Source organism: Malus sylvestris, chromosome 16, assembly GCF_916048215.2.
Source record: "Malus sylvestris chromosome 16, drMalSylv7.2, whole genome shotgun sequence".
Lineage (NCBI taxonomy): Eukaryota > Viridiplantae > Streptophyta > Magnoliopsida > Rosales > Rosaceae > Malus > Malus sylvestris.
The window spans coordinates 22,407,735-22,429,351 of NC_062275.1; the positions used below are offsets into that span (position 1 = coordinate 22,407,735).

The window sequence follows — 21,617 nt, forward strand, 5'->3', positions numbered from 1 at the left end:
TTTGTTTATTGTGTATGAACAACAGATATTATTGTCCTTGTAGACCTTGTCAGCCACAACCACCAGGTATTTATTGTCCCAGACATCCAACTATAAATAGCATAAAGAGAAGATTAGTATATATATCCAAAAGAATTACTAGTACTTTGAAGAAGCAAAAGTTTTATCTTGGTTATCTTGAACATCCTTTATTTATTCGTAAATATAATAATACAGAAGTTCAACATAAAGTTTTAGAAATAAAAAGAGCAACATATCAAGTTTTAGAGACCTTGAGAGAAGAAAGAGAGTTTCTAAGAAACCAGTTAGCAGTAACTATAAAGAAAGGTAGACTGTAGTTTATGATAGACTATCTTAATTTAGAAATTAGTGAACCTTAAAAAAGAAAAATAACCTTAGACCAAAATAGTTTAGTTTGTTATTTTCCATTGAGAAAGCATAATCATATTTTGCATAGTGAAGAAAATCCACAAGCCAATAATATTGTAGATCTTATTATTAGTCAATCAGAAAATATAAAATTAGAAAATAATAAGCATAATCATTTGTTAAACCAGTTGTTAGTTCATTTTCAGAAAACTTCCATAAAAACAATTAGACAAAATTTGGACTATATTACATCTCAGTTAGAAGATCATAATAAAAATATTCAAAGGGTTCCTAGCAAAAGAGAAATAAAAGATCTTGTTGATCTCATAGATAGTAAGCCGAAGCAAGTAGAACTTAGAAATAGTTGAGCAGTTAAAATTAGAAGTTCAAAAAATTCAATTAGTACAAAAAGAGTTAAGTGAACAAGTAGATAAGTTGCATAATAAAATAGATAAATTATTAGTTTAATGACCGATTCTAGAAATAGCAGAAAATATATCCAAGCTTTGAAAGAAATTAGTAAGTTAGATAAAGAACCAGTAGGTTTAACAGATTTTTCAATACAATTATCTAGTAGTAATATTCCCATTAGGCAAAATAATTTGATTATTCAATTAGTTTTAAGTTTGGCTGAAAAATTAAATCAAGTTGAAGAACAAATAGTAGAAATAAACCAAGTTTTACACAACGCATCTTCATCAATTCCACCATCCTTGCTAGATAAATAAGAAAATTTAACTTTAAGTGCAAATAATAATAGAAGACCTAAGCTAAATCCTTTTGATAATAGAAAATGGAACTCTTTAGGAAAAAAAGGAAAAGAAGTAGTTAGAGCTAAATATATTTATCCTAATGAAGAAGAATCACAAGAATTTATTCGAAGAAGTTTTGAAAGAACACAGAAAGATAAATATAACCTGTACCAATTAGGTTTATTTGAAAATAGAAGCAGAATTGTAAGTAGCATCAGTCAACATGAAGTTAGCTGTATTGATAAAGAAGTCACACTTAATCTAATTAGTAAAGAAGCAGTTACTCATTTGGGAAAATCACATTTTAGTTAGATTCATATAAGAACAATATTAATTGGAATATCAAGATTAACCAGAGCACAAGTAGGCACAAAAACATTAGTATACATATATGATGATAGATGTGATAATCACCATCAAGCAGCAATAGCAACAGCTGAAGTAGACTTAAGTTCAAACTTAGCAGTCATAGGTTGTATTCCAAATTATATTATGACAATTAATGAATTTAGTAAATATATTAAAGTAAGTATAAGAACAAAAAATTATACTATGAAAGGAGAATATAAAAATTTGTGCATTAGCTTAATGTATATTGGTAAAGTATCTGATAGATATAATCATAAGTTTAATTTAGAGTTTCAAAATTTAGTTCAAACATTTGGTAGTAAACATGTAAATATGATAGAAGCAAAACCCGTAGATAATAGCTTTTTAGAAGGAACTTAGTGGACATTGCCTAATTTACAAGTAGCAACAAATAAACAACCAGATAAAGTACAAATATATGAAACTAGTACAGGTCAAGCAACAATTAGGTTTAGTAATTATAAGCAATTAGAAAAAATAGAAGACGATGAGAGTGAGATCGAAAATGAGAGTATACATATGACGTTTGATAATTTAGATACTAATTTAGTTGAGCAAAACTTTGATTATATTGTAAATAAACTTATAGAAGATATTGATCATTTAGATGAAGAACAATATTTGGAAAAATATAAGACATATGATTTAGGACTACATATAATTTCAGACGAAGAGATGAAAAAATTAATCTTAGAAATAGGAGTAGAACATATTTTAGGATAAAAAAAATATAATAATTTATTAGAATTGAAAGCAGAATGTAATCCAGCAGAAGAAAGTAGTACATCAGGAGTAGAAAATCTAGGACACGCAAGTTGAACTGATTAACAATTTTTGAGACCAACAAATGAACAATATAATGAAAAGGCAAAAGTAGATTACATAGAAGAAAGTATGATAAGACAATCTAGAAAAAATAGGATTCCATATTTGAGAGGGTTAGAACAAATTAATATAACTGGTAATATATTAAATTTAGATAATGTAGATCCACAATACTAGGAAAGAACGATTGAAAGATGGGAAAAAGCCTGCGTACATGCAACATTAATGTTAGATTTTAGTAATTCACAAAATATGTTAGATTACTTTGAGCATACTTTGGATGGTTTAGTTTTTGATTGTTTCCAGTCATGGAAAGTCCAAAATCCAGAACAGCATCAAGCAGCTAAAACACATTTTAATATTGATGGTTTTGTTACTTTGATCAAACAAGAGTTTTTAGATCATAATAGGTTAGATGACAGAAGTGAAAAAGAACAAATAAGAGCAATTAGAAATTTAGAACAATTACAAATTTGTGATTTACAATATATAGTTGAGTATACCACATATTTCTTTAAATATTTAGGAAGAACAGGTAGAATTTGTGATATTAATTTATTAGATATTTATATGACAAAAATAAAGAACCAATAGGTGAAAATATTTGGAATGAATGGCAAAAGCATCCAAAGAAGAATGATATTGCTATAGGACCTAGAATTCAACATGTATATGATATACTTAGACAAGAGTGTAGTCAAATAAAAGCTAAGAGACAAATTAGGAAACAATTTTACATGAGTTGTAAAAATTTAGATTTAGCACAACAGTATGGTTGCCATAAGAAAAATAAGTATAAGAAAATATAAGTCATATAAACCCTACAAACAACATAAGAATTTTAGTATAAGAACTTCAAGAACATATAGGAAAAGAAAATATATTCCAAAACAATTTAGAAAAAGAAGTGGCAGACCTTGAATTAGAAAATATAAAGCACCAAAAGATAAGAGTAGTTGTAAAAGTTATTCATGTGGAGAAGCTAGACATATTAGACCTAAATGTCCAAAATTAGGTAAACAGTCGAAAGAAAAAGTACATTGGATGAAATTGTTTAAGTTAGAAGAAGATGAGGATATTCAGTCAATATACAGTTTAGATAATTTAAGTGATAATGAGAGTATTTATAGTATAGAAAGTATTAACATGATAGATTCAGACTCGGAAGATTCAAGTAGCACAAATAGTGATCTAGAGGAGTATATGTATGCATTCATAGAAGAACAACATGAAGAAGAATATAAATACATTAATTTAGGTTGGCCAGAAAAATGTCATAAGTGTAGTAAATTAGTTGCAAATAAATACTATAATACATATTCAATATTATGTGAAAAGTGTTATAGTAATAGGTTATTAGAAGTTAATTCAGCAGAATCACAAGAAAATACTGAAATATTAGGAAATATTGTTCATAGTATAGAAAAACAAAAAAATAGTTCTTTAATTACCATAAATTGTGAAATAGAATTAGTAAAAGAACATAAGATACAAACAACAGCTATGATAGATACAGGAAGTACAAAGAGTGTCATAAGAGAAGAATTAGTACCAGAAAAATATAGACAAAAATTAGCAAATCAGTGAGAATAACACAATTTGATGAGAGACCAGTTTACTTAACACATTGTATAAATAATGAGTTTATTAAAATAAAAAAAAACAACAATTTAATTTACCATTAACATTTGTTTCACCAGTAGGATCATATCCATTCAATTTAGGTTTAAGCTTTTTGAAAAGTTTACAAGGGTTTTTATTTATGAACCATAACATAACATTTTTCAAAAGAGGCATCACAATAACTGACCAAAGTAATACTGTAGAAGCATACAAAAGCATGAGTATAGGAGACTCTAGTGGCCAAGATAGTTATCATTTAGAAAACTCAAAAGAGAATTATGAGCATAATAACGTAGAAGAGTTTGATGAAGACATATTTAAACATGAATACCTGTTTTTAGAAGAAGGAAACCGTATAGAAATATTACAGTTAAGTAAACCAAGGAGTTTAGAAGAATTATTACAATTAGCAGAACAAACTAGAATTATAGGAGAAATCCCACAGTTACATTGGAGTAAAAATAAAATACTAGCAAAATTAGATATAATTAACCCAGATTTAACCATTAAGACGGCTGATATGCCTTGTAGTTTAATAGATAAACAAGAGTTTGAGCAGAAAATAAAAGAGTTGTTAAATTTAAAAGTAATTAGACCCTCTAAGTCTAGACATAGATCAACATCATTTATTGTAAGAAAACATTCATAACTAAAGAGAGGTAAGGCTAGAATAATTTATAATTACAAGAGATTAAATGATAAAACATATGAAGATAGTTATAAGTTACCAAATAAGGATGAACTTATAAATAAAATTCAAGAGAGTAAATATTTTAGTAAATTTGATTGTAAATTAGGTTTTTGGCAAATACGATTAGCAGAAGAATCAATTGAGTGGACAACTTTTACTTGTCCAAAAGGACATTTTGAGTGGCTTGTTATGCCATATGGACTTAAAAATGCTCATTCGATCTTTCAAAGAAAGATGGATAAAATTTTCAAGAAATATGATAATTTTTGTAGTGTTTATGTAGATGATATTTTTGTACATAGTAAAAATAAAAATGAAGATAGGAAGCATTTAGAGATAGTATTACAAGAGTTTATTAATAATGAAATTGTGATTAGCAAAAATAAAATAGCATTAGAAAAGTAAGATATAGAATTTTTAGGAATGTATATCAAGTCAGGTACAATACAATTACAAGATCATATAGCTAAAAGGGTGTTAGAATTTTCAGATAAATTAGAAGATAAAAACCAGCTACAAGCATTTTTAGGATTATTAAATTATGCAAGGAATTTTATCCCTGATTTAGGAAGAAAAATAGCAGTATTACAAAGTAAAACTAGCAAAACAGGACAAAAATATTTTAATAGTGAAGAAATTAAATTAGTTCAAAATATAAAAGAAGAAATTACTAAACTTAAGCCATTAACATTACCATTAGATGATAGTTACAAGATAGTCGAAACAGATGCTTCATCATTAGGATGGGCATGTATACTATACCAAAAAAAAAACATAGGGAGTCTCTAAAGTTTGACGAACAAGTTTGTAGATATTCATCAGGAAAGTTTACAGATTTAGAAATTTTAGGGATACTTAATTCACTTGAAGCATTTTCTTTATTTTTACATAATGAAGTATTTACGATTAGAATAGATTGTCAAAATATAATTTCTCATTATAATAATATACATGTTAATAAACAGGCAACCCGAAGATGGGTTAATTTGTTGATTCAATTACAGGAAATGGTTTTAAACCAATTTTTGAACATATAAAAGGTAATGACAATACATTAGCTGATATCTTATCAAGATTAATTTGTTGAACATGTATGGAATATCGTGGACCATCATCAGCAAATAGCACAAGGCTGCAAGGCAGAAGAGTGTCTTTCAATAGCATAATGATGCACCATCAACCTCCACCATTCAGTGGATTTCAAAATAGTATGAGCAAACCAGCATCACCACTAGTACCTACTTTCAACTTTAATGGCAATATTGTTGAAGGAATCAGAAATCCAACTCTGAGATATAGGTCAAGGGTACCAGGGCTTTCTGATAGGCACCAGGTTCTCTTAGATAATTTTTGGAATATCCAAATCAAGCAGCCAAGCATAAGGTTAGGTCATGAAAAATTAATTAGAGCCTTGGAACAAGAGTTTGATAGCTTTAATTTTAATTTCCACCAAAACCAGCAGCATATTCATTTTCTTGAGCACAACCTCCAAGTCATCTCTAGGGACCATGAGTCATTACTTGGTAAGTTTACCAAAATGAACAAAGAACTCCAATATCTTAGAATGCAGCAAAAGGCAAGTGACACATTGAAAAGAGAATTGAAAATAGGTTTAGAAATTAATCAGCATAAGAATAAAGGAAAATAGGTTATTGAATCCATAGAATAAGAGGCTAATGAGCTCATAGAAAAAATTAAGATTGAACTCTTAGAAGAAGACATTGAAATGGAGCAACATCAAAATAGTGAGCAACATCAGGTTCTGAGTGACAAAGAAAAACAAGAAAAATATGGAAGTTTTCTTAGGAATATATCTTCAGACTTAATATTAGATGATATTTTATTAGAAGAAATTTAAAAAGCAAAATTAAGAATAATGCTACCAGATATGCAAAATGAGATCCTGAGTAGAGTATCACAGTCAGGAGTTACAATTACAATTACAATGTGCTTTGTATGAGTCAATCTTTGATCCAAAACCAGAGATGAATATTATTACAAAGATGTATTCACCATGTCTTTGTGATAGTACAGAGAATTGTATTTGTAAACCAGAAGTTAGCATAGCTGTGGCTAGGATTAACATGAGAGATTTTAAATCATGGCATTTTAGTTATGAGCATCAGAAAAAACATAATGTGGTAAAAGTTACCCCTCCTTACTATTAGAGTTTGGTTATCTTGATAAAATATTCATTAACCGTATTTCCCAACTAGAATCATTTCCTGAAAAACTTATAAAAGTAGCAGAAGATTATCTGGAAAGGTGGAAAGAAATTTGCATAAGCTTTATTAGTAGTCCTCAAGATTGGTATGTACATATGCATAAGGACAAAGCTAGGCATATAGCCATGATTAATGAAGAGTCATTTAGACTATCCCTTATCTCCTCACATAGGTGGACTCTTCATACAAAGATATTTTAAAATTTAGAAGGATCCAAATGTTTGCTTTAGATGAGTTTGAAGATTTTAGGTATGACATGGTACTAGTAGCAGAAGAAGAAGAGATGTTTATTTACAGCAAGACAAAGATTAGTCATCAGCTTTATTGGAAGCCCCAAAATTTCAAAGAAGAAACAGCAGAAATATACTACAAGGTGAAAGAAGATAGAGAAAGAGATGCGGAGCTAGTATAAGGCGATGAACAGTACTGGAATAATTTGACAGAAGAAGAGCTGCATAACATAGACAATATGATGGAAGCTTGAAGAGCTAGCTGTAAATTAGCATAAGTTTAATAGCATAATGTAAAATAATGTATTTCCAGATAGAAATGTCAACATCATTGTGGATCCCGCTGTAATGACATAAGAGTAAATAAAGAAAAGAGCCCGATCCATTATGGACTTTGCATACACAAAATGTCTTTTTGATTAAGAATGAATAGTGCCAGACCATTTTCGTTAAAACTCCCTTTTATTTAACCTTGGAGAAACCATATAATATTTTGAAGCTCATATTCTTTTTTTCACTTTATTTTCAACTACAAAACTATTTATGTGGCTCAAGTGTGACCCATTGTTGTTGAGATGTGTGCTGTTATGCGCTAAAATGTTTGGAAAATCATATTTTTGAATTTAAAATTTAAAACTTTACCAATTTTGTTTTCGGACGTGGCAGACATCTTAGCAACAATGGTACTTATTTGTGTCACGTAAATTGTTTAGTAGATTTATTCACAGATTTTGACAATAGTCGACAAGTATGAAACAGTTCAATTTTAGTGGATTAAGTGGCAAAGTTGAATTTCAAAAAATTTAGTGATACGCGAGTTGAATTTCAAAATATACTGAAGTAAATAAGCAAAAAATAAACTCTTTTGTAGTTTGAAATTTTAATGAAAGGAGAAACTTACTAATTTTTGGTCTAGTGGCTGTGTTAGCTTCTCAATGAGTCACTGTTAAAAGATGTCTCAAAGCCTGAAATTTTCCGTCTAACAAAAATGTATGAATACTAATTAGTTTAGTAGGCGTTGAACTCTCCATTCGTTTTTGTATGTAGGGGTAGACATACAATTACTAGTACGACTATTGTGATTCCCATTACAAGAGTCAAAATAGGAACAAGAACTTGGAGAATTTCATAAACTTCTTTTAAAAATTCTAATATAGAAAAATAATCAATATTTTGTATTTCTTGTGTATCAATTATCATTTCAACGATCTACTTCTTGTAAACAACTTCTTGGTGATGGTACATGTAAATATCTCTGGTTGCGAAAATGATAAAGGTACTTTGTCATAAGCCAACTTAACAAATTTGGAATGAAATAGACGAAACATGGTCAAACACGATGAAATGTGAATTTCAATAGAGTTAAGTGACGACATTTTTACTTTCAAGAGACAAAATAAGACTCGAGTTTTCTTTCGGGGCAAACGAGTCATTAAACCTTCAAGTTTTGGAGGGTAAATAGGCTTGGAAAGTTTAAGTTAATGTTATGATACGTTTTACCAATTCCATTCCCTATATATTCCATGATTGTAGGCTTTTGACTCTCATGGTGTTGGCCTATACTTTTTACCCTCCTCCCTCTTTTGTTTTCATATTCCTTCGGCTTTAGCCTCAAGAGATCAAGAGAGAAAGAAGAACAATTTTGACAAGAGAGGAGGCTCCATCAAGGATGTATAATTCCATGCATATTTCGCAGGTTCGATACCTTTTATTACTAATTGTTTTCTAATAAACACATTGTGTTATGGTCGCTTGTATTTTTTTTATTTATTAGGGTTAAACTTGGTTGTTTAGCATATCATCATAATCACATGCTTTGCTATTCACCTTCCATTCCAAATTTTTTTTTATTGGTTTGTGTTTCCATCCGTTTTGAAGTAAAATTTTCATTCTATGTGATTGTGACAATACGTGACCTGCTAACACGATCAATTCACTCAAATTACAAAATGTGGTGGCTGACAAATCTTTATACTTAAGAGAGGATTTAATGTTTCCATTCTTAAGAGAGAATCCATCATTTACGGTCATTTGATTTGGTGTATACATCCCAATTTCTAATCTTTTACCCGTTAGCATCTTACAAAGTTAGTTTTAACCCCCTTCACTACGGCCGAATATTTTCGAGATGTAATTAGTCACGTATCATAATTTCAATAGATCAATAAATCATGGGTAAATTGCATAGCAGCCCCTTAGGTTTGAGGTTTATTACAATCTCATACAACATCTTTAAAACATTTCACTTTCATACCTCACCTACTATTTTATTTCAATATAGTACATCCGTTACATTTTCCATCCATTGATCCGCTAAGAGTTGACGTGGTTGCCAAATTTGTGTCATGTGGCAAAAAAAATAATTTTTTATTCATTTAAAATTAATTAATTAAAAAAAGTTATTTATATATATAAAAAAAAAAACCATAACCCATCTTCTTCCCCGACCCTTCCCCTTTCCCTACAACCTAAACCCCCCATCCCACCCCACCCCACCCCCACCTCCCTCGTAACCCTCCCCCCCCAACTGAACCTCCTTCGTCTTCCACCTGACCTTCCATCTCTTCAACTCTCCAAAACCATCAGGGCACCACCCTTCCCAATCCCTAAAACCCATCTTCCCTGACCCACCTTCGCCCCTCTCCTCTACTCTCATCAACGTCGGTCGATTAAGCAAATTCAAGCTGAACCCACCAATAAAAACACAAAAAATACAAAACCCATTTCAGATAAAGCATGACACACCCCGACCCGAATCAGGGCATGTTGGCCTTCACGTGAGGGTAATGTAGCCATGTGCACAATGCAGAAGCAATAATGATAATAGAGAATATGAATAAATGAAAACCAACTCATAAGAGTACTAGTTAAGACAAGTGCTAGAATATGTGTGAATACACAATCAGAGCGTAAGTAGTCTAAGTTCAGTCAAGAAAACAAGTACTAATTAAACGACACCCAAAGATGCCCCACATTTGTGATAGTCTGTCATAACCTCCAATCAATCATCGTGAGCCACCAATGAACAAGCTTATCTAAAACCTGGAGGGGCGCAAAACAGAAAGTGTGAGTGGGCAAAATCAAAGCTTGTCAAAACCATTGCATTTGTCAATGCTCTAACCCTTCGCTGTAAAACATGTAAAATTTTCCTAGAAATAGAATATATATTCAAATCATGCCTCACATATCCATATTCATAAGTATGCCATGCCAAAAATATAAAACAGAATAAGTAACTAAGGTGAAATTATGGAAAATAACATATTAGCCGGAACCCCTGCAGAGGTCTGTACAACTGAATTCATAGCTCATTAGTCAATCTAGCCGGAGTCACTGCAAGTGACCTATACGACACTATACTGCACACGAGTCGGAACCAATATAAGGATCTGTACGACAAGACTAGGTGTAATATAGTTATGCTCAATGCTACGCTCTCATGATAGCTGTGCGATAAATCGTTAGTCACCTACGAGTCGGAACTACCTATAATGGTCTATACGACAAGACTGTGCACCTAAATTGGATCCACTATGAGCATATGGTGCGGGAGGTAACATCATAAACAGACCTGTACCATATCTCTGGCTAAATCACAATCACCTGGGGTGCAGGTTTATGAGCTCTCAATCACGTCTCCCATTATCAATATCTCATATAACAAAACATAACTCACCTGGTACTTACCTGAGCGTCCATAACACCAAGTCATATGCTGAATATAAATTTATATGCATGGCATTTCAAAGCATACTTTCATTTAAACACATTTTATGGGAAAATATCAAGTATATAAATATATACTGAAAACCAAAAGCCCACTCACTAGTATGTTGAAGGGTTGTAGCCTTCGAGTCGCCCTTAATTGTGCTCATCCTCGGGATAGGTCTCACCTATATGTGAAATAACTGAATAAACGTTATTTAAAGCACATAGACAAAACTAGTTAATAACTTCTCATACATTGCTCAAATGGGATGTTTGAATATACCAACGTGATCTACACAACCTCACGAACATCCCTATATTTTTAGAAAACTTTTCCGATGTCCTACGCGCGGGTAACCTTGACGTAATCCTAATTGCCGTTAGGAATATTCCGTTAAAATGCAATAAAAACCATTAAATCTACCTGACGGCGTCAGAATATTCCATCAACTTTGATGGAATATTCTATCTTCGTATCCGATTAGCTTAGCTGGTCGCCGTTGCTGTCGCCATCCGCCAAAAACTGGAAAAATATGTAAAACCTCATATCTCTCTCATTATTGCACCAAATTTCACGAAATCTTCACCAAAATGAAGCTTACAACATAAGGAACAAAACCTTACCAATTTTTGGACCTGAAATCCTCAAGAATTCACCGGAGATTCTTTGATAATCTGGCCAAACTTTGAACTCATCGATCTCGACTTCCCGACTTCCAATTCACCTAGTTTTTCTTCTCCGAGCTTCGTGGAGAAATGTTAAAGCTTCCTAGAAGCTCAAAAACCACTGAAACCTTCACATTTACGTGTGCATGAACAGTGCACCAAAACTGAGTATCTCGGGTTCTCGGGTTTCGAAGGTTTCACGACCAGAAAAGGGTATGGTTGAGCTTGTGACAATGAGATGAAGATGATGATGGTAATTACGAGCTCGATCCGTGACGGGAAGTAAAGCTTCAAGGTTGTTCGTACAACTTGTACAGAAGATAGAAGAAATCCGAGAGGGAAGAGAGAGAGTCAACAAGAGAGAGAGATAGTGTGTGTGTGTGTGGTCCACGTGGGTCACCAACCAAAACCAAAGAAAATACCATCTAAGTCCTAATTGGTTCCAAAATAATAAGACTTAGCACTAATTGGTCCAAAATCTAAGCTACCACACCACCACACAAAACATCCAAGGGTATATAAGTAATTTTATGTCATCGAAAATAAATATTTCTGGACAGGCTGTCACAATCTACCCTCCTTAAGAAAATTTCATCCTCGAAATTTATACACAACAAATACATCATCTAATAGTCATAAAACAAGCGTGGATACATCTCTCTCATTCGATCATCTGTCTCCCAAGTAGCCTCTTCCACTGAGTGATTTCTCCACAAAACTTTCACCAGGGGCACAGTTTTATTTCTCAAAACCTTATATTTCCAATCCAAAATAGTCACTGGCTCCTCATCGTAAGTCAAATCTGAAATAATTTCCAATGGTTGAGGAGGTATCACATGTGAAGGATCTGAGACATAATGTCGAAGCATAGAAACATGAAACACATCATGCACTTTGGACAACTCTGGAGGCAACTCAAGCCTGTAAGCAACTTCACCGACTTGCTTGGTGATTCGATACGGTCCGATGTACCTAGGGCTTAGCTTACCCTTTTTCCCAAACTGTACCACACCTCTCCACAGTGACAACTTTAAAAATACCCAATCGCCAACTTTATACACTCTATCAGTAGCATGCTTGTCTGCTAGACTCTTCTAATGATTCTAGGCCACTTTTAGGTTAGACTTAATTACCTGAATATTCTGAGTAGTTTCATCCACAATCTTCGGGCCTACCAAAACTCTTTCACTAACTTCTGACCAGCACAATGGCGTTCGACAAGACTTGCCATAGAGTGCCTCAAAATGTGCTATACCAATACTCGAATGGTAACTGTTGTTGTAGGCGAATTCCATCAAATCCAAACAATCATGCCAACCATCGCCAAACTGCAGCACTGAAGATCTCAGCATATCCTCTAATGTCTGAATAGTCTTCTCAGATTGCCCATCTGTCTGAGGATGATATGCCGTACTATAAAGTAATCTCGTACCAAGAGCTTCCTGGAACGCTACCCAGAACTTAAAAGTGAATCTAGGATCCCGATTCAAGATAATATCAACTGGAACACCATGGTACTTCACAATCTTCGATATGAATAACTTACCTAATCGGCTTAATGAGAATTTCTCCCTTACTGGAATAAAATGTGCTGACTTAGTAAGCCGATCAACTATCACCCAAATTCCATCATATCCATTTTGTGTACGAGGAAGTTTATTTACAAAATCCATGGTAATATTTTCCCATTTCCACTTTGGAATAGGAAGTGGCTGTATCAATCCAAACGACTTCTTGCTTTCATCTTTAACCTACTGACAAATGGCACACCTCCTGGATGCATTGCATATGCCGAAATATGCGCTTCATCAAGGATTTCTTTCTTTAACTTTGCATTATTCAGCACATACATTCTATTCTCTTGCATAAGCATGCCATTAGTTTCTCGAATTCTGAAATCTTTCTTCTTGCCTCAACTTTTTGCCTGAATTATTTCTTGGGTCTCTTCATCATTCATTTGAGCCTCGAGTACTCGATCAATTAATATTGGTTTGACCTGGAAATTAGCTAATAAAGCTTCATTTTTATCTTCCAATCCTAACTTCACTCTAGTGGAGCTCAAATATGCAAGAAGAGGAACATTACAAGCATAAATGGCATTAAGCCTAACTAGAGTCTTCCTACTAAGTGCATCTGCTACCACATTCGCACGACCAGGGTGATACTCAATCGTGCAATCATAATCACTTAGTAATTCTATCCATCTTCGCTGACGAAGATTAAGATCCCTCTGAGTAAAAAGATACTGAAGACTTTTATGATCTGTGAAGATCTTACATTTCTCACCATAAAGATAATGTCTCCAAATCTTCAGAGCAAAGATGATCGCCACTAATTCAAGATCATAAGTAGGATAATTCATCTCATGAGGCTTCAATTGGTGTGACGCATAAGCAATCACCCTACCATGCTACATCAACACACATCCCAACCCATTCAAGGAAGCGTCATTATAGACTTCAAAATCACCACTATCGTGGTGCACGAGTGAGACAATACTTTAACTGCTGAAAACTTTGTTCACAATTATCATCCCACTCAAACTTAACATTCTTCCTGGTTAACCTCGTTAAGGGTAATGCAATAACTGAGAAATCTTTAACAAACCGTTTATAATAGCCTGCTAAGCCAAGAAAACTCCGTACCTCAGTGATGGTTCATGGTTGTTCCCAATTCTCCACAGCTGTTATCTTTTAAGGATCCACTCGAATACCTTGAGCTGATATAACATGTCCCAAAAATGCCACTTGATCTAACCATAATTGGCATTTGCTAAACTTAGCATATAACTGGTGTTCCCTCAAACTTTTCAACACCAATTTAAGATGTCTAACATGCTCTGCTCTAGACTTAGAGTATACCAGAATATCATCAATGAAGACAATGACAAACCTGTCTAAATATGGTCGGAATACTCGATTCATTAAATCCATGAAAGCTGCTGGTGCATTAGTTAACCCGAATGGCATCACAAGAAACTCATAATGACCATATCGAGTCCTAAAAGCTGTTTTAGGGACATTTTCACTTTTAATCTTCAACTGGTAGTAACTAGACCTCAAGTCAATCTTAGAGAACACACAGACACCTCGGAGTTGATCAAACAAATCATCTATATGTGGCAACGGATAACGGTTCTTAATTGTTACCCGATTCAATTGTATGTAATCAATGTATAGCCTCAAAGTTCAGTCTTTCTTCCTCATGAATAAAACTGGAGCTCCCTAGGGTGAAGTACTAAGCTGAATAAATCCCTTATCACCCAATTCCGGCAACTGAATCTTTAATTCCCTCAACTCAGCAGGAGCCATTCGATAAGGAGTCAAAGGTATATGATCTGTACCTAGAAGCAAATCAATAGCGAACTCTACGTCTCTATCTGGCAGTAATCCATGCAAATCATCAGGGAACACATCTGGAAAATGCATGACCACACGTACATTCTCCGCACTACTAGGAGCATTATCATTCAACACCACATGAGCCAAATATCCCTGACAACCCTTCGACAACAATCTTTTGGCTTTCATGGCAGAAATAACACCATGCCTTACCCTGCTAGGCTCTCCTACAAACGTAACCTCAGGTAATCCAGGACGATGAAAAGTAACTGTTTTCCCATAGCAGTCTATATTAGCATGATTGTAGTGTAACCAATATGTGCCCAAAATCACATCAAAATCAACAATGTCTAACGGAATAAGGTTAGCTAGCATAACAACATCTTCCACCATCACTGGACATCCTGGATATACCCGATCAACATAACATCTCTCCCTTCTAGGGATAGAAAATTCTAAATCATATCCTAGGGGTGTAAAATGAGGTTGTGTCACTTGAGCAAATGTATGAGAAACAACAGAATGTGAAACACCACAATCAATTAATACTTTAGCAAAATGACCAAGAATGTTCAACGTACCTATGATTAAATCAGGATTGTTTTGAGCATCTTGCAGTGTCATGTTATGGATACGTCCCTGATTTTGTTGTCGTCTACCACGACCTCTGTTAACATGAATACCTCATCCTTGTCTTGGCTGACCCGATTGCCTCGAAGATCCTACATTGTTAGTAGCAATCTCTACTTGCTGGGGCTGTCCCCCCTGGTACCACTGGGATCCACCTACTGAATGTGGCCGGTATGACATAGAACCTCTTTGATACTGAAGGTAACCACCTTGATAATGAAGGTCTTGCTAATACTGATATTGCCCTGTAGTATAAGGAGTGGCGTCACCCTGATAATGATAAGTACCTCCACGATCAGTTTAGGCATAACCACTGGGTCCTGAAACTTGCTGGGTCGACGCATGTGGTGGTAAGGAAGGCTATTGGGGCCTCTGCTGATTATGAGGGCAATGTGCAGCCCTATGCCCCATCTGTCCACAAGTATAGCATCCACTGCTGCCTTTTTTACACTCCCCAAAATGCCTATTATTACATTTGCGGCATAAAGGAGCACCTGAACCACCACCAAAATCCATCTGCCTTTGAAATCTAGAGCCTTCAGAAAATATACCACCTCTCATATGAACAATAGAGCTCAAACCTCAACTAGAAGAGCTGGAACTGACACCGTTTCTCTTAAAACTCTGGGTCGTACAAGTCCCCTGAGAAGATTGACCTTTACCTTTATCATCATTTCTTTGATTTCCATCTTTTTCTTCTTCCTCCTCACTCTCACTAGACATATTTTCTGAATCCTCAATCCACAGTAAAACCTTATAAAACTCCTGGTAAGTGGCACAAGGAGTCGATGTCGATATAGAATGCCATTTCTTTTTAGTACCCAACCTGAAACGATGAAGCATCTCAACTGGATTAGCAGCTACCTTCAGATCATAGCGAGATAAATTAGTAAACCTTCTGTAATACTTATTCGCCGTCATCTTTCCTTGTTTTAGATGCGTAAATTCTTGTTTTTTGCGATCTATATAGTCTGGAGGAACGAATCTTTTCTGAAACAACTACTTAAACACTTCCCAATCAGCTACTACTTCTGGTGGCATCTGATAAGACTCCTGTCTCCACCAGGATGCAAGCTGCTCTCCTAAAAACTAGGTAGTCATCTCAACCCATCTATCAGGAGGAAGGCTCCCCTGACTCTGCATCACAAGAAAAGTCTTCTCCACATGATTAAAACCACTTCTCCTCTCCCTTATGTCCTTCATTACCCATGAAATGATTCAACTTCAGATTATACACAGTCTCAAAAGGTGTCATTTGAAGAGGACGGAGCGAAGACTGAATGGCATTAGCTATAGCTTCCCTTAACTGAGCAATATTAGGGAAACTAGGCTCAGCTGAGTGACGTGGCTCTCTACGAGGCGGCATAGTTCTGACAGAAGACACCATAATGATTAGAATATTCACGAGATATATAGGACTGCTAAACCTAGGCTCTGATCCAAACTATCACATCCAGGGCTCGACTCCACCGTAGCACAATATTGTCCGCTTTGGGCCCTGACCACGCCTTCACGGTTTTGTTTCTGGGAACTCAGACCAGAAATTCCTAGTGGGTCACCCATCATGGGAGTGTTCTCGTGCGCTACTCGCTTAACTTCCGAGTTCCGATGAACTTCGAAGCCAGTGAGCTTCCAAAAGGCCTCGTGCTAAGTAGGGATGAGAATATACATATAAGGATCACTCCCTTGGGCGATGTGGGATCTTACAATACAACCCATCCCGAAATATTTATTTTCAACGGCATGAAATTACTTATATACCCTTGGACGTTTTGTGTGGTGGTGTGCTAGGTTAGATTTTGGACCAATTAGTGCTAAGTCTTATTATTTTGGAACCAATTAGGACTTAGATGGTATTTTCTTTGGTTTTGGTTGGTGACCCACGTGGACCACATACACACACACTATCTCTCTCTCCTGTTGACTCTTTCTCTTCCCTATCGGATTTCTTCAATCTTTCGTACAAGTCGTACGGACAATCTTGAAGCTTCACTTCCCATCATGGATCGAGCTCGTAGTTACCATCATCACCTTCATCTCATCGTCACAAGCTCAACCATACCCTTTTCTGGTTGTGAAACCTTCGAAACCTGAGAACCCGAGATACTCAGTTTTGGTGCACTGTTTATGCACACGTAAATGTGAAGGTTTTAGTGGTTTTTGAGCTCTAGGAAGCTTTAGGACTTCTCCACGAAGCTCGGAGAAGAAAAACTAGGTGAATTGGACGTCAGGAAGTCGAGATCGACGAGTTCAAAGTTTGGCCGGCTTATCGAAGGATCTCTGGCGAATTCTCGAGGATTTCAGGTTCCAAAATTGGTAAGGTTTTGTTCCTTATGTTGTAAGCTTCATTTTGGTGAAGTTTTCATGGAATTTGGTGCAATAATGAGAGAGATATGAGGTTTTACATATTCTTCTAGTTTCCGGCAGACGACGACGACGACTAGCTAAGCTAATCGGAGAAGAAGATAGAATATTCCATCAAAGTTGACGGAATATTCTGATGCCGTCAGGTAGATTTAACGGTTTTTGTTGCTTTTAATGGAATATTCCTAACGGAAGTTAGGATTACATCAGGGTTACCCGCGAGTGGGGGTGCGTATGGCCGTGCCCTTGTTGGCGCGTGGCGGCGCATGGGGCGTCGGAAATTTTTTCTAAAAATATAGGGATGTTTGTGAGGTTGTGTAGATCACGTTGGTATATTCAAACATCCCATTTAAGCAATGTATGAGAAGTTATTAACTAGTTTTGTCTATGTGCTTTAAATAACGTTTATTCAGTTATTTCGCATATAGGTGAGACTTATCCCGAGGACGAGTGCAGTCAAGGGCGACTTGGGGGCTACAACCCTTCAACATACCAGTGAGTGGGCTTTTGGTTTTCAGTATATATTTATATACTTGATATTTTCCCAGAAAATGTATTTAAATGAAAGTATGCTTTGAAATGCCATGCATATAAATTTATATTTAGCATATGAATTAGTATATGATGCATAATATGAATTGGTGATGTGGATGCTTAGGTAAGTACCAGGTGAGTTATGTTTTATTATATGAGATATTGATAATGGGAGACGTGATTGAGAGCTCATAAACCTGCACCCCGGGTGATTGTGATTTAGCCAGAGATATAGTACATGCCTGTTTATGATGTCACCTCCCATACCATATGCTCACATTGGATCCAATTTAGGTGCACAATCTTGTCGTACAGACCATTATAGGTGGTTCTGACTCGTAGGTGACTAGTGATTTATTGCACAGTTATCATGAGAGCGTAGCATTGAGCATAACTATATTACACTCAGTCTTGTCGTACAAATCCTTACAATGGTTCCGACTCGTGTGCAGTGTAGTACCGTATAAGTCACTTGCGGTGACTCTGGCTAGATTGACTAATGAGCTATGAATTCAGCCGTACATACCTCTGCAGGGGTTCCAGCTAATATGTTATTTTCCATGAATATAATTTCACCTGAGTTACTTATTCTGTTTTATATTTTTGGCATGGCATACTTATGAATATGGATATGTGAATATATATATATTCTATTTCTGGGAAAATTTTACATGTTTTACGGCAAAGGGTTAGAGCATTTGACAAATGAAATGGTTTTGACAAACTTTGTCTTTGCCCACTCACACTTTCTGTTTTACGCTTCTCCAGGTTTTAGATAAGCTTGTTCATTGGTGGCTCACGAGGATTGATTGGAGGTTCTGACAGACTATCACAAATGTAGGATATCTTTGGATGTCGTTTAATTAGTACTTGTTTTCTGGACTGAACTTAGGCTACTTATGCTCTGATTGTGTATTCACACATATTCTAGCATTTGTCTTAACTTGTACTCTTATGAGTTGGTTTTTATTTATTTGTATTCTCTATTATCATTATTGCTTCTGTACTGTGCACATGGCTACGTCACCCTCACGTGACGGCCAACATGCCCTGATTTGGATCGGGGTGTGTCAGTTTGTAATCAGAGCCAATCTCTGGCTGGAAGTGTGCCGACGAGGGCATTGGGCCCCTTAAGGGGGGTGGATTATAAGATCCGACATCGCCCAAGGGAGTGATCCTTATATGTATATTCCCATCCCTACCTAGCATGAGGCCTTTTGGGAACTCACTGGCTTCAGAGTTCATTGGAACTCGGAAGTTACGCAAGTAGCGCACGAGAGCACTCCCATGATGGGTGACCCACTGGGAAGTTCTGGTCTGAGTTCCCAGAAACAAAATCGTGAGGGCGTGGTCGGGGCCCAAAACGGACAATATCATGCTACGGTGGAGTCAAGCTCGGGATGTGGTGGGGGCCTAGGCCGGGATATGACAAAGCATGTTTGCTCCAAATAAATCAAAATAAAATTCAAAAATTCAAAAACTTGAAAAAAGAAATGGAATTTAGGGGAGTGAATCGAACTAGAGGGGGCACTTAAGCTCGAGACCCAGTTTCTGGAAATGGAGAACCCACGGGTTCATCATTGACCTGGTACTGTTACTGCCGCTGCATTTTTGGTTAGGGTTTGCATCCACCATTGAAACGGAGCTTCGGAAACTCTGAGAGAGTTGCAGAGAGAACTAAAAAGTGAGTTCTTCGAGAGGGGCTTGAAGTATTTAGTTGTTTTTGCAGATGTTGTGTTGGAGTGGCGAAGGACACATGTACAGGCGCGAAGGCAGCAATTCGGGAAAGAGTGCAATGAGAGAGAATGAGGGAAGGGGTTGAAGGATGTGAGGTCGAAATCAGAGTCAAAGTCTAAGTCTCCGATTTGGTCCAAGGACTAGGTGGGGAGTGAGCAGTTGAAGAGTGTTGACGTGAGGAAAAAGGAGATGGAGGTAGAGGCTGAAGAGATTCAGGGTGAAGAGAGTGGAGGAGAGGGGAGAAGGTGGGGTGGGATGGGGGGTTTAGGTTGCAGGGAAGAGGGAAAGGTAGGGGAAGAAGATGGGTTAAGGGTTTTTTTTTTTTTTTTTTTTTCCTAAATAACTTTTTTAATTAATTAATTTTAAATGAAGAATTTTTTTTTTTGCCACGTGGCACAAATTTGGCAGCCATGTGGCACAACTGTGGCAACCACGTGATAGAAGCATATTTATGCAACTGAGTTAGCTTGTTTTCTTGCACTTTTATAGTTAGTTTGTGGTTATTATAGTGTTTTAAGCTATTTTCGTGTGTTTGTAGGTCCAAATGACAAAGTATGCAAAAAGGTGCAATTTGGAGCCTTTTGAAGCAGTTTTGAGCATAAAATGGATATCACATGCTTGGAGTCAAATGGATGGACGAAATTGAAGATCAAAGAAGGCAAGAAATGAAGAAATGAAAATGAAGAACAAAGAGTTCAGAATTGGAAACCAAAGTTTCTAAAGTTGGAAGTTGCTATTCTTGGAGGTTTCCATTCTTGAAAGTTTCTATTCTTGAATTGGAAGTTTCCTAATCCTTTTTCATCTTTGTTCTAAGCCCATGCCGCACCCTAGGGCCCTAATCCTTTATTTTCTGCTAAGTTTAAACCCTAATCCATCCACCCTAGGGTTGTGCCGCACCTAGTGTTCTAGAAGCCTAAAAATCTGCATAAAACCCTAATTCTTTTCTCCCTTGGATGGGCCAAGCCTTTTATCTCCAAAACCCTAACCTTTTCCCATCAGATTTTGTGAAAACCCTAGCTTTGCCATGCCTATAAATAGATGTTTTAAAGCCTAAATTCGTGACCACCCTTCACACCATTCAGAAACACCTTGCTGCAACCCTAATCACCATTCTACATCACGAAACACCATCCTCCATCCATATACATCTCTGCCGCACCTTTTGGAGAAGAAGGAGAGCCTTGTCGTGCATTCCATTGATGAAGGAGGGCCTTGTGCGCAAGCCATCTGCATCTTTGGGAGTTTTAAGAGTTCTTTCTTCCCTCGTTTCAGTTTCGATGTTTATTTTAATTTGCTTTTCAATTGCTATGAAGATGTGGAACTAAACTCTTATTAGTTAGTGGTGAATTTGAAGCCATGGACATATGTTAATATGAATTGATTCCTTTCAGTTATTGTTTCATAAAATATGAATGCGATTTACTTATCTATTTGATTGATAACTTATTCTTGTGTGTTGATTAAGGAGGTCTACTTAGTTTGCATGCTTGAATCTGATGCTAAATTATAAGGGACTTTCACCTAATCGTTAGAAACTTATAATTACAAGTAGT

The 21,617-nt window shown here is 35.7% G+C and overlaps 1 long non-coding RNA gene across 2 annotated transcripts; it reads left to right on the plus strand.

Moving 5' to 3' along the window:
* Window positions 1-8,624: 8,624 nt before the first annotated feature.
* On the plus strand, window positions 8,625-21,087 carry LOC126606247 (uncharacterized). Of its 2 annotated transcripts, XR_007617164.1 has the most exons (4): window positions 8,625-8,780; window positions 18,222-18,288; window positions 19,096-19,164; window positions 20,603-21,087. It is a non-coding gene; the product is annotated as an uncharacterized LOC126606247 (long non-coding RNA). The 2 variants fall into 2 exon arrangements; XR_007617163.1 differs by lacking the exon at window positions 20,603-21,087 and having other exon boundaries at window positions 8,626-8,780; window positions 19,096-19,280.
* The last annotated feature ends 530 nt before the right edge of the window (window positions 21,088-21,617 follow it).